At 38.8% G+C, this 15,621-nt stretch overlaps 1 pseudogene; it reads right to left on the bottom strand.

The window, feature by feature from the left end:
- Nucleotides 1-3,661: 3,661 nt before the first annotated feature.
- On the bottom strand, nucleotides 3,662-15,127 carry LOC132095790 (fucolectin-1-like; annotated as a pseudogene).
- Nucleotides 15,128-15,621: the final 494 nt, after the last annotated feature.

Raw genomic sequence — 15,621 nt, 5'->3', positions numbered from 1 at the left:
CATCATTATGTGTCTGGAGTCCTTGCAGGGTAGCCATCATCTACTAACAGGTGTTGGGTCATGTGGAGTCTTCACAAGAGTCTAGATTAAAAAAAAAAAAAAACATTTTATTTTTTGTAACTTTAGGGATCTTATCTATTCACAAACAGCTTGTAACACTCCAAAGAGAAAGGAAAACTTGAAAACGCATCATATGACCCCTTTAAAATAGTTTGTTGTTAGTTTATGAAACAGAGACACAAACAGAAGTGGAAAGTAACGAATTACATTTACTCGCGTTACTGTAATTGAGTAGCTTTTTTGTGTACTAATACTTTTTAAAGTAATTTTTTAAATCTGTAATTTTACTTTTACTTAAGTATATTTTGTTTGAAGTATTGTACTTCGCTACATTTTAAAACACATTAATTACTGAGTAAAAAAAATAAAAAATAAAAAAAAAATCGCTCCCTGGAAACTACGGCAGTAAATAATGGGCAGGAGGGCAAACTGGCGCTAAAATCACAAGAAAGATGCAGACGGACAAAACAGGCGTTAGTGGTGCAGACACCGCTGAAAACGAAACCCCGTCATATTCTGAAGTTGAACTCAAAGGAAATGAAGTGAACCTGTAAGCTGCTCATCCTTAAGTAAGGGGAGTGGCAATACTGAGAGCGTCCTCCGTGTTTCCTCATGACGCGCTGGGGAAAAGGAACACCTGTGTGGCATTAGTACTTAGAGGGAAGCATTATAAATGTATGATGTATTGGTTGTTGTGGGAGGGTTTTTCGGGTTGTTGCTGCTGAGTTCCTTACCAAAAGCTGCCGTGCTGGGACGTGGGTTTAAGATTGTTGTGGGACCCGTGCGAATCGAGCGGGAGGGATATCTTGCTGAGGTTTTTCCCGTTTATGTTTGGCGGCCGCCGTTGAGTTCATTGAACGCGGAACCCACGTCCGGTAGCGGGTAAGAAAGCCAGCAGTACATTTTGCTTTTATTATTGTATGGGGTGTTGATGTATGTTCCTGCTGTGTTTGCCGGGGAGGCCTTGATTTATGTGTGAACCCAATGGTCCCCCGGCGCTATTTGTGTGTAGAAGGAGTGCGTGTGTAAGGGGGTGGGCAGGTTATCCTTTTCCATACGCCTCCTATACAGTTGACGACGGCTAGATATTTAGCACGAGTATGATTGACGGTTTGTGGTGATTAATATTTGGTATGCATTTATTGGTGTGGTATTTATGACTATTGGGTTTTGCAGTGTAATGAACTTATGTATGAGAGGTGATCACGTGAATATATTTAATGCATGTATTGACTAACTACTGAAATCTTGTGCTGAGTATATCCTGTTGGTTGTTACTTTATTTTTCTTGAAGTTAACATTGTTGAAATCATTTATTGCCTCTTAATTAAATTTTACCTGTCATGACTGCATTAACCTGCTGCCCCCTGGGTTTTAATATTAGTGAAGTGACATTCAGCCAAGTATGGTGACCCATACTCAGAATTTGTGCTCTGCATTTAACCCATCCGAAATGCACACACACAGAGCAGTGAACACACACACACACTGTGAGCACACACCCGGAGCAGTGGGCAGCCATTTATGCTGCGGCGCCCGGGGAGCAGTTGTGGGTTCGATGCCTTGCTCAAGGGCACCTAAGTCGTGGTATTGAAGGTGGAGAGAGAACTGTACATGCACTCCCCCCACCCACAATTCCTGCCGGCCCGGGACTCGAACTCACAACCTTTCGATTGGGAGTCCAACTCTCTAACCATTAGGCCACAACTTCCCTATATTATGATTGTAAATCAATAAAACTATTAGTTAATGAGTTTGGGTATTTGAGAGTTTTCTTGGATATTGTCCCACTGAAAGTATTTAGTCCAGTAGAGAACCTGTAAACCCTGGGTAGTGAGCGTTTGTGGGGGTTACAAACCCCTGGCCATATGTATGCTCTATTATGCAGTGTAAGCTGTACTTGCCTAGGAAGACCAAACTAGCAGCTTATAAAATCTCGACAAGACATCAACCCTTCGCAAGAATGTAGAGGTAAGCTAAATAATTGCATCGCTGCATTGGTGGTTAAAATGAAGCTTTGACATTTTAGCAAGAGGTTTTGCACAAATTAGCCAAAAAGACAGTGGTGAGGAGTGTGCTATTTTTGTTTTAATGATGTGCGCGCGCATTTATAGTGCGTTCTTTCACTGTGTGATTCAGTCTCCTAAAATGCATTTAGAATGATCACAAAATTTAAGATATAGGGGCAGAAAATTCACATGCTGCGTTGCAACGTGATCTCATGAGAATACGTGCCTATTTTTACGTTAAATGTGGTTCTACCACACGTACATTTACTTACGTTTTCATGCACATAAAAACGTACAACTTAGACGTATATTAAATCAAAATCACACAAATAATGCCATCTTTTCCTCCAAAAATCATCATGAATATATACAGACATATACATAACAGTTCAGTAAACAAGTTAAGAGACTTGCATTTTAGACACCATATTGCCTTTTTTAGCTCAGAAACAGAAACAGAAAATAATTCCAAACACAACCGTTTAAATGATTCGGTTCAATCGCAATGACTCACTTATTAACAGTGACTTGCTTACACATACTGGCCATTTTAATTTCACATTTAAAGTATCTTTTGATTTTTTTTAAATAATTAATTTCTTATCATTTCAAATGAGTATTCAACATTTTATGTCTTGTATATCAAAACATTATTCATGCATTTGTAACTGCAGGTTAAATGCATTCTTGTCCTGCACTAAACAGTGTAATACATCTAAATGCCACTTCCAATGAATCTTCTGCATTTCCTCTGCATTAAATATGAGTTTGTTGATACTGATTAGCCTGGTAACAGCCCAAATGTTTTATTATTCTAAATAACTGATTCCTTTAATTAAAAACAACTAGTTTGAGATTAATAGACCTATCCCAGGGGTGTCAAACTCAGTTCCTGGAGGGCCGTAGCCCTGCAGAGTTTAGTTCTAACCCTGCTCCAGCACACATATCATGTAGTTTTCAAATAAACCTAAATGATTAGATTAGCTGGATCAGGTGTGTTTAATTAGGGTTAAATCTAAACTGTGCAGGACTGTGGCCCTCCAGGAACTGAGTTTGACACCCTTGGCCTGTCCCATTTTTGACTCCCTCCCACTGTTAAAATGTAACTAAGTAATTTTTACTCAGAGTAAATTTTAAATGAGCTACTTTTTACTTTTACTTTAGTAGATTTTTAGACTGGTACTTTTACTTGTACTTAAGTAAAATTTCATTAATGTAATGGTACTTTTACTTGAGTAGAATATTTTTGTACTCTTTCCACCTCTGGACACAAATAGTAACATGAATAAGAAGCACGGAAGCATCACATTTTTAAGCTGAAAGGGATAGCATCAATAAGAATCTATGAATAAGAAGTTGGATTCAGTCTCGTAAAATTTCTCACAATGTCAAAAGTTCCCCACACAGATTTCACTACATGTTCGAGTTGATCATGCAAATTCGACCAACAGGAAGATGCTGGGCTCGAAAGTGACATCATTGTGAGCTGTGTTTTGTACATTGCTATTGCGTTACATATGTTATCGACAATGGACCTATGTTTTTCCACGTGAAATTTCACTAATGCGACAGCAATCTAGAATCTAGAAGTTTCATAAATTACCTGTTCCATAAACCTCCACCACACACAGTGTGAGATACTTCTGGATATTAGGAATGTACATGTTCACATAACGACCTTCCATTCCCCCGCAAAAGAGAAACTGACAGAACTGCCTGCTGGGACAAGTGAAGTGACACCACATCTACAGAGAGAAAGAGAGAAACCACGACACAATCAGCTGACCTGCTCAAATCCAGTTCTCCTGACACGTTCATAACTGTTTTCATAACTTCACCTGGGATTGTTGTTGCCGTTGTTTTCCAGAGAGTTTCCGATGCGGATATCTACTCCAGTCGTTTCATCTGGCCAGCCATTGCCTCTGTTGGTGACGGTCACTTTGTAAATGGAGTAAGAATCCAGCAGGTCCAGCCTCCACCACGGGTTGAGCTCGATGGCGTTTGCAGCTCCCCAGGTGTAATATGTGGACGACTGTACAGCTGTTCCTTTTAATGCCAAATTCTCTAAAAACATTTAAAGAGACAGAGGATCAAGACTCAAATTTGTGAAGTTTCAGTACATTTAATTTTGGGTTCCGATATGAAATTCCAATCCAATACACTCAGTTCCATTTATTACTACATTAAAATCTGAAGTTAATATTTTAATGGATCTACACTTACTATTAACTTACTATGAGCAGTTGTACTTTATTAACCATCATTAAGAATTTTTTTTGGTTAATGTAAATTAATGCATGTTAATTAATGGGACATTAGTTACTACTTTTTACCTTCAAATTTTTCTGAACTCCCCTGAATGGAAAAGACACTTGTTACAAAAACAAAATATTTCCATTGCTTTCTGAGATGTGGATCAAGTTTATGTTGCATTTGATTCTTTAAATATTTTTATAAAGAATAGATAAACGACATCTATAATTGTACATCCTTTGAAAAACAGTATGTCCATCTATAGACAGGCTCTAAAAACTGCCAGAGCCGAGCATATCCACAAACTCATTGAAAATAACCAAAACAATTAAATGTTTTTATTTAGCACAGTGGCCAAATTAACAAATGACCAGACGCTACCCAATTTAAATATTCCCTCACAGTTTAATAGTAATGACTTTATGAATTTATTCACTGATAACATGGATCACGTCAGAAATACAATAACAAATGTAGATTCTACAATGTCTAATACTTCAGTTTAATCCATAGCACCCAAAGATAAACTGCAGCGCTTCACAACTATAGGACAGGAAGAACTAAAACTTATCACTGCAATTAAACCAACAATATGATTATTAGACCCAATATCTACTAAATTACTGAAAGAGTTGTTACCTGTAGCTGAAGAACCGATTCTCAACATTATCTGTTTGAAGAAATTAAGTCAGGTTTCAGGACCCACCATAGCACAGAAATGGCACTTGTTAAAAGTAGGTTTCAGGCCCCAACATAGCACAGAAATGGCACTTGTTAAAATTACGAATGACTTGCTTCTTGCGTCAAATTAAGGCTGCTGCTAGTTTTATTTGATTTTATTGCTGCGTTTGACACCATTGATCATGACATACTTGTAGATCGATTACAAAAATGTAAAAAAAGGTATTCAAGGGAAGGCTTTAAGATGGTTTAGATCCTATCTGTCTAAATGGGGAGACATCTCATTTATCCCCAGAAAAATATGGAGTGCCACAAGGATCTGTCCTAGGACCTCTGCTATTTTCAGAATATATGTTGCCCCTTGGTAATATTATTAGAAAATAAAGGATTAGTTTCCACTGTTATGCTGATTATAATCAACTATATATCTCAACGAGACCGAATTAAACTTCTAAATTATCTAAGATAACAAAGTGTGTCAAAAATTTAAAAGATTGGATAACCAATAATTTTCTCCTATTAAATTCTGATAAGACAGTGGCATTACTTATTTGACCAAAAATCAGTACACAGAATCTAGTAGATTACAATTTGTAATTAGACGGATGAACTGTTACTTCCTCTACAGTCAAAACTCTGGGTGTTATATTAGACAGCAACTGAAAATCAGTAGTTGCGTATCGCAAAAGCAGCATTTTTCCATCTTTATTCCTGTTTCTGATGCAGAAAAGCTAGTTCATGCATTCATGACCTCTAGACTGGACTATTGTAATGCACTTCTAGGTGTTTGTCCAGCATCTCCACTTCTGTGCTTCTCACAGAAAATGGAGGAATTGGTGTATGCTGGGAATAAACTCTCTCACTCATTCGCTGCTAGCACGCAGATATCAACTAAAAAACGGCAGGCCCCCCAACCACCAAAGCCTGTGGTCCCTGCTCCTGCGAGAGCTCTCCGACTGCTGCCACAACGCCAGGGCCCAAACCCTCTATCTGCTGAAGGTGAACCAAAAACAACTGATAGCAGCTCTCAGTGATATGTGTCGGGTCCCCGCTATAATAACACCAACATTCACAAATGTTTACAGAACAAGCGGGAACCCAGTGTGCCTGTAGCTTTCTCTATTTCAGTTTTATCACGTGATAGAAAGTCTAAGGCCATCTCAAGCCGAAGGGCAAACTCATCTAATCTGCGGCCTATTGTGCATTAAACTAAGATTGATGTAAAGAGACAAAGCACTGCCATCAAGCTAGCACTTTTAAACATTATCTCACTAAAAAATAAAATAATTTCTAATCAATGACTTTATAACCACAAACAATCTGGATTTTATGTTTCTAAACGAAACATGGCTTGAAGACAGCTGCAATGCAACAATCCTCAATGAAGCAGCCCCTCCTAACTTCACTTACATGAGTGTCTGCAGGACTGTTAGGAGAAATGGAGGTGTAGCTGCTCTATTTAACGATGTCTATCAATGCAAGCAAGTGTCATTTGGTCAGTACTTGTTTTTTGAATATCTAGGGATTGTGCTGAAAGGTGCTCCACGCATTCTGTTTATTATTCTTTACAGGCCTCCAAAATACTCTCCAGCCTTTGTTGAAGAGGTCACAGAAATGTTATCAATGATTTCCTCAGAGTTTGACTGTTTTGCTATTGCAGGGGATTTTAATATTCACATAGATAATTCAGAAGACAATACTACAAAAGAAATGAAAACGGTTCTAAACACTTTTGACTTGACTCAGCATGTGCATGGACCCACACACAAAGGTGGACACACTCTAGACTTAATCATCAGTAGGGGTCTAAACATTTCATCCATGGTTATTAAGGACGTAGCACTATCTGATCACTTCTGTATTTTCTTTGATATATTGATGTCTGCTACCACTGAATCTAGATCTGTCTCTGTCAGAAGGAGATGCATTAACGAGAACACAAGTGTACTATTTATGGAGGCTATATCTTTAACACCAAGCATTTCTGCAGACTCTGTTGATACTCTCCTTGATTCATTCAACTCAAAAGTTAAGAATGTTATTGATGATATTGCTCCAATAATAATCAGTAAGAAAACAAACAGACATAAATCAGTTTGGAGAAGATCAACAGCAGTTCAGACTATGAAAAGACAATGCAGAAAAGCAGAGCGGATGTGGCGGAAGACAAAACTTGAAATTCACTATAGCATCTACAAAGACAGTGTAATGAATTAACCTTTGTATTCATCCGGAAGAAGGAGGCGGGAACCGGTGGACAATCAAAAACATTTTAATAAAGCAAAATAAACACAAAACAGCGCACCAGCCCCTCACGGACGACTGGTGTGCGCAAATAAAAACCAAAACACAACTAAAAGCCCAGGCCTGGTCCTCTCTCGTCCTTCACTGTCGTCGCTCCAGTTTTATATCCTTCCATCTCCTCCATGGGCCTCGAGACCGGTGGGTCGAACAGGTGTAGTTCATCTCCAATCACTCCACCGGCCTCGCTCCCATGTCCCTCGGCCCCGCCCCACTCGTCACATACCCCCATCGCCCCTCGCAGGCCGGGGGGTACTCCCGAGACTGCGCTCTACTCCCCCCCCCCCCTCCCTCCGGGGGGGCCGCTCACGGGGACCTGCGGGAACCTGGGGGTAGGACAGACGAGTCGAGAGAAAAGGAGATGGAAGGAAGAGCGACAGAGACGAGAGAGGGGAGAGAAAAAAAAAAACAAAAAACAAATTCCGGTTCCCAGACGCACCGCTGCTCGGCCCTCCACCAGCTGGGCGATCTCCTCCGCGGTGCCTGGCGGTGGCACTGGACGGCCCTCGGCGGACGGCACGACACTCCTCCGCCGCCCGGTGGACGGTGACGGCTCCTCCGGTTTTGGGCAGCCGGCAGGAGTCCCCCGTTCCCTGCTCCTCCCCGTTCCGGCGGATGGCAGCAGGCTCCGGCCACCTGGCGAAAGGCGCCGACTCCTCCGCTCCCTCACGGACGGCAGCCGTCTCTCCACATCGTGGGCGGCCGGTAGCGAGCTCGCCCGTCCCCGGCAACTCGCTCCAGCCCACCGCCTCGAGCGTCCATGGCGGCACACTCCTCGCCAGCTCGATGGCACCGCGGATTCACCACAGCGGCGAGGGATCTTCAGCAGCGCGTCCCTCCTTCTCCCGGGCTTCGGCACCACTGTAACAATAAAAGACTTCCTAGTCATCGGGAAGAAGGAGGCGGGAACCGGCGGACAATCAAAATGAAACTTTAATTACAAAAGAAACACAAAACAGCGCACCAGCCCCTCACGGACGACTGGTGCGCACAAAATGAAACCAAAACCTAAAATAACGCCCAGGCCTGGTCCTCTCTCGTCCTTCACTGTCGTCGCTCCAGTTTTATATCCTTCCATCTCCTCCATGGGCCTCGAGACCGGTGGGTCGAACAGGTGTAGCTCATCTCCAATCACTCCACCGGCCTCGCTCCCATGTCCCTCGGCCCCGCCCCACTCGTCACAGACAGCCTTCATGCTTTTAATGTGAAACTAGCCACAGCTAGACAGAATTTCTTCTCAAACCTTATAAACAGTAACTTAAATAACACTCGTACTCTTTTTGCCACTGTTGAGAGACTGACAAACCCCCCAAGTCAGATTCCCAGTGTAATGCTATCAGACAGCAAATGCAATGAGTTTGCATCCTTCTTTTCTGAGAAGATCATCAATATCAGGAAGGCGATTGGCACATCCTCAAGTAATGCAGACGTCAGACAGATTAGGCCACAATATCAAAAATATACTATATCTACTTTTGAAGCAATTGATAGCAAAATTCTGGAAGACATAGTGCAGCACCTAAAATCGTCAACCTGCTATCTTGACACACTTCCCACATCTTTTTTCAAAAGTGTGCTTAACTGCTTAGAAGCAGATCTTTTAGAAGTGGTGAACGCCTCACTTCTTTCTGGGACATTTCCAAACTCCCTGAAAACTGCAGTTGTTAAGCCCCTCCTGAAAAAGAGCAATCTTGATAACACCATTTCGAGCAATTTTAGACCAATATCTAATCTTCCTTTCATAGGCAAAATTATAGAAAATGTCGTTTTTAATCAGCTGAACAAATACTTAAACTCAAATGGATACCTGGACAATTACTTTTTGGATGTGCCAGAACTTTCTTCAGTTAAACAAGGAAAAAACTGAAGTCATTGCATTTGGAAACAAAGATGAAGTGTTCAAGGTGAATGCATACCTTAACTCTAGGGGTCAAACAACTAAAAATCAAGTCAGGAATCTTGGTGTGATTCTGGAGTCATAATTTTTTGAGTTTTTTAGCATTTAAAAAACATTGCAAGAATTAGATGTTTTGTTTTCACCCAAGACTTGGAGAAACTTGTTCATGCCTTCATCACCAGCAGTGTGGACTATTGTAATGGGCTCCTCACCGGCCTTCCCAAAAAGACCATTAGACAGCTGCAGCTCATCCAGAACGCTGCTGCCAGGATTCTGACTAGAACCAAAAAATCTGAGCATATCACACCAGTCCTCAGGTCCTTACACTGGCTTCCAGTTACATTTAGGATTGATTTTAAAGTACTTTTACTCGTATATAAGTCACTAAATGACCTAGGACCGAACTATATTTCAGATATGCTCACTGAATATAAACCTAACAGACCACTCAGATCATTAGGATCGAGTCAGTTAGAAATACCAAGGGTTCACACAAAACAAGGGGAGTCCTCCTTTAGTTACTATGCCGCCCGCAGCTGGAATCAGCTTCCAGAAGAGATCAGATGTGCTAAAACACTAGTCACATTTAAATCTAGACTTAAAACTCATCTGTTTAGCTGTGCATTTATTGAATGAGCACTGTGCAAAGTTCGAACTGATTGCACTACATTTTTTAATCATTTTAAAACTTTTAAATTAAACAATTAAATTACATTAAAAATTTATGGATTTAGCAGAATCTTTTATCCAAAGCAACACACAGTGTATTCAGGCTATCAATTTTTACCTATCATGTGTTCCCGGGGATTCGAACCCCCATCCTTGCGCTTGACAGCGCAGTGCTCTACCAATTGAGCTACAGGAACACAATTTCTTTTTAAATTGCTTGTTATTACCATTGTGTACGAAATGTGCTATATAAATAAACTTTCCTTGCCTATATATTTATGTAACCTATTGAAACACTTTCAGATATAACATTTGCTGAAAAACAGATAATTTGGCAGCTGGAAGAAATGTCACACAGTCATCAACTTATGGCCTCTGGTCTGCTGAACATGCCATTGATTTCAATCCAGGATTAACAAAATCATGGTCAGCATGTTCCTCAACCAATGTTCAAACTAACCCCTGGTGGAGGGTGGATCTGAGTTCTGTGTACAGAGTAAGTAGCGTCGTAATCACAAACAGACTAGACTGCTGTCCTGAACAAATAAATGGAGCTGAGATTCGCATCGGAAACTCTTTGGAGAACAACGGCAACAACAATCCCATGTGAGATCGATCCTCTTTCAGTGGCTTAAAATCCATAAAAATCCCTGAAAACACACATAAAGAAAGACTAGAAGTCTAAATGATGTTTTCTCTGATTCTCTTTAGATGCGCTGTGATTTCTAGCATTCCAGCTGGTGTTTCCTCCACCTACATTTGTAACAATATGGAGGGTCGATACGTGAATCTGATCATTTCTGGAGATTCAAGGTTTCTTACTCTGTGTGAGGTGGAGGTCTATGGAGAAGGTGTGATCAAACATGAAAAATCAAGCTATAAATGAATGAACTTATTTTGGGCTGTTGATTCCAAAACTAGTGTCTGTTTTGCTTGAACTTCTCACAAGATATGATGCTTTTTGTAGCATTTTTGCTTTTGAGAACCATTTACAAGGTGAAGAAGTCTTGTATTCTGTCTTAATCAGCAGAAAAACAGCACAAACACATGACTCATGTCTGAATCTGAGCCACATTGCAACCATTTGTTCAATTTTCAACTCATTTTCACATACAGTATGTGACATTATTTTATACCTAATCCTGATTTCAATTATGGCCAGCAACAGAAGAAAATGCAACATGAGCCAGATTTTTTCTGCTATATCTGTAACATGCAATTATTTATTCACTTACAGTATATATCTGTTTATAAAAGGCAAATGGTTTTCAGACTAAGTTTAATAATAATCACTACACAATCTCTTCATGTTGCACCCATTAATCAATCTTAAATGACAGATGCATTTGCACTAAATTCTGTAGATTATTGTAGACAATGTCAAATTTTATTTGATTTAATGTAAAAAACAAAGGATGCAATGATAAGATCATATTTTTTGATATTCCAAAGATGCATGTTTACTTTTTATTAGTTGCATTTTATTATTTGCATTTAGCATTTGCTGTTCCCTTCTGTCTATGTATGTTCACTCTCATATGCTAAATAATTAATTTACAACATCCACTTGAAATTGCTTCTTCTTCTAATGACATTATTCCTCCATTAGATGGCGACAAGAGTCAGCAGTAAAGATATTTATATTGAAATAGACTGAAACAGGGTTGTAAACAAGGAAATAGTTTTAACTTCCTACAACATCTTGTAAAATACAGCCAATAAATGCTGTGAGCAGCGCTGTCATCAGAAATCATTCTTAACAGATTAAAGGACAGTACAACAATGATATAGCTTTCCTCAGTGGACATTTAAACTAATGTTTTATTGGGAAGATGAGATTGAGCAGAAGATTGAATTAAATTTAACACACCCTCAAAGCAATCTAAGATATAACCACCATTTGGGGCAATAATGCTATTTTTCCTGTTATTATATTGTCATATCAACCAAATGTATTGGTCCATAACTTAAAATGCTACAGTAAAAATGTATGAAAATGTTTGTGTTTACAATCAAGTGCACTTTGAATATGACCTCAGTGAATCTTTTAACGCACCCTCAATGAAGGCTGAGATATAAAGCAATCAATTGAGCCAATAATGTACTTTCAAATGTGTGTGTGTAGCCTATACATTTTGTTGTGGTTGTTGTTATGAACAAGCACACTGTACAAAAAGCACCCTGGGAAACTTAAAAAAAACTTTTGGAGATAGCAACAATGCAATGGCTCATTCAGTTTAATTCAGATTTATTTGTATAACACATTTCACAACACATTGTTTAAATGCAGCTTTACAGAAAATGCACGTTTTTCTTTTACAAAATCCTTTATAGTCTTTATAGGAGCTTGTATCAGGAAGAGCAGTTGAAATCTAAATATAATTGATATTATAATATTTACAAACACCAGATATGCATTCAAGCAAACTCTGTGTGCATTTTAAAGCAATGAAAATGTCATAATTTTGTGTCTGGAGTCCTTGCAGTGTAGGCATCATCTACTCACAGGTGCTGGGTCATGTGGAGTCTTCACAGGAGGCTAGATGGAAAAAAAAAAAAAAAAAAAAAAAAAAAATTATATATATATATATATATATATATATATATATATATATATATATATATATATATATATATATATATATATATATATATATATATATATATATATATATATATATATATATATATATATATATATATATATATATATATATATATATATATATATATATATATATATATATATATATATGCACACACACAAATATTTGGGTTGACCTGTTCTGGAACAGTGTTATTAACATTACTTAACCACTGATTTCTAGTTGTGTATGGAAGGAATTTTCTGCCAAATTTAAATAAATAAATTAAATGATTAAAATTAAAACCAGATTAACGATTTCCTTACAGAAAACTGTACGCAAAATATGTGACAAAATTGAGAATGAAATTAAATGATTTCATTTTCACGGTGACATACCTGTCAAATTGAAAAAAAAAATGCAATTGCTGATTTCACATTTCATTTTCAATAGAGTCTCGAGGCAAGACTGCCAATATTAAAATGAAAAGCCAAACGTGAAAAAGAAACTACACATACAGTTTTAACAAAGCTCTTTATTAACGCTCACGCAATAATAGTGACACAATTCCAATTTAAATGTAAATTTTACTTGTCATTTTAATTTCTCTTTTATTTCACTGTTTTCATTTTCGTTTTCATTTTCAAAGACAACCTGCATGCAAATTATATGTTAATGAGTGGGTGTGGCTCAATTACGTTGTTACGTGGAGGAGCTATAATGGCGGTTATGGCCAGTATAGCAGCAGAATTAAACCAGCTAGCAAACATTTCGGATGATAATGACTTCATTTTGCTACGAGTTGAATCTATCTTGGATAGGGGTGCTCCGATCACGATCGGCCGATCGTTAATGCGCATCTCGTCAGTAAAGCCTCTCTAATCAGCGGTTAATTCCATCAGGTGCGAGCAGCTGTTACTACACAGAGCCATTGTTAACTGAGAAGATGTGCAAATCCACGTTCATTTTCAGCGTTTATTGGCGCATCTTCTCAGTTAACAACGGCTCTGTGTAGTAACAGCTGCTCTATGTGAAATCATGCACCTGATGGAATTTACCACTGATTAGAGAACCGGCTTTACTGACGAGATGCGCATTAATGACCGTGATCGGAGCAGCCCGAATCTTGGATACACTTGGACATTTTGCAGCCGTCACAAACTCAGCATACAGCAGATTATCCGGGGAGTCTCGTGGAGGCTCAGGCCGAGGAACTGCAGTGGGTCGAGGGTTTGACGCATGCTGGTCAGGCTGGTTGTTTTCTTCCACGTTCTAATGCTGTAGCAGCTTCCCGCAAAAGCTCACTTACAGATTCGCCATGTCTCGATTACAATATATTCACATTTTAATGTCGTTTCACACATTGTTTAAACCACCATTCAACCCATGCACACGAGACTTCGACGACTGTCTCTAGTTAATCTGGTTTTAATTTTAATTTTAATCATTTCATTTATTTATTTAAATTTGGCAGAAAATGCCTTCCATAGTTGTGTCCTCTTTTGAAAGACCAAACGAAACAGTGTCTCCACTACATGACGGCGGTGGCAACAATACTACAGCGATAATTAAAGTTACTCCTTCTTTCTCTGCGTAAACATTTGGGCGGCGTTATGCAAATCTTCCCACAGTGAGTAAACGGGGGGTTGTTTTAAAACAAGGCATTTTGTGAGGGCATGGCAAGTCTTAACTTTTATAAAGGATATTTTTTTTGGTTTGAGTGACAACTTTGTGAGCTGTGTTTTGTACATTGCTATTACGTTACATATGTTATTGACAATGGACCTATGTTTTTCCATGTGAAATTTCACTAATGTGACAGCAATCTAGAATGAGGTGTTAGAAATTACCTGCTCCATAAACCTCCACCTCACACAGCGTGAGATGCTGCAGGATGTTGGGAATGTACATGTTCACATAACGACCTTCCATTCCACCGCAAGAGAAACTGACAGAACTGCCTGCTGGGACAGATGAAGTGACACCACATCTACAGAAAGAGAGAAACCATGAGACACTCAGCTGACCTGCTCAAATCCAGTTCTCCTGACACATTCATAACTGTTTTCATAACTTCACCTGGGATTGTTGTTGCCGTTGTTTTCCAGAGAGTTTCCGATGCGGATCTCTACTCCAGTCGTTTGATCCAGACAGCAGTCGGCTCTGTTGGTGACGGTCACGTTGGAAATGGAGTAAGAATCCAGCAGGTCCAGCCTCCACCACGGGTTGAGCTCCTTATCTGTGATGGAGCAGTATGTATGGGCTGTATCTGGAGCGTATCTGATGCCGTCAATGGCCTGTGCAGCTCCACAGCTGGAATATGTGGATGACTGTACAGCCTTCCCTTTAAATGCCAAATTATCTAAAAACATTTAGAAAAACTGACGGTCAAGACTTAAATGTGTGAAGTTTCTGTACATTCCATTTGGTTTTAAATATTAAATTCCAGTCCAAAACACTCAATTCCATGTCCTACTATATTAAAATCTAAAGTTAATATTTGTAATGGATCTACACTTACACCAACTATGAGCAGTTGTATTTTATTACCAACATTAACAAAGATGAATAAATACTATAAGTTGTGTATTGGTTAATGTTAGTTAATGTATGTTAATTAATGGGACACCAGTTACTACTTTTTACCTTCCAAGTTTTCTGAACTCTCCTGAATAGAAAAGACACCTGTTACAAAAACAAAATATTTCTATTGCTTTCTGGGATAAATTAATATTATTTTGCATTTGATTCTTTAAATATTTCCATAAAAAAATAGATAAACAGCATCTATAATTGTACATCATTTGATTAATGCGTGTCATTTTTACTCACCTAAAAGTAAGAACAGATAAGAGAGTCCCTCCATCTTGTTTTTTAAAGACCAATAACCAGATAAGTGTGATGGTCAGATATGACAAGTGTGTGATTTTCCCCTTCTGCTGTCTCTTCTACTATATATCCCTCTTTTTATTTGTGTTTCTCTTAGCAGCTCGAGTCTCCACCCTTAGGAAAATCTGACTGGCAGCTTGCTGAATATATTTCACGCATCACAGGTCAAGGCTGATTTACTAAACAAATCTGGTAAAATGTAAAAAAATAAAAAATAAAATAAAAATTCTGGGTTGTTGTTTTTCATTAGCACTAAAAAAAACTTGGGTAGGTAAGA

Source organism: Carassius carassius, chromosome 2 (genome assembly GCF_963082965.1).
Source record: "Carassius carassius chromosome 2, fCarCar2.1, whole genome shotgun sequence".
Classification (NCBI taxonomy): domain Eukaryota; kingdom Metazoa; phylum Chordata; class Actinopteri; order Cypriniformes; family Cyprinidae; genus Carassius; species Carassius carassius.
Note: the sequence above shows the minus strand (reverse complement) of the source record. Positions and strands in the feature narration are given on the sequence as shown.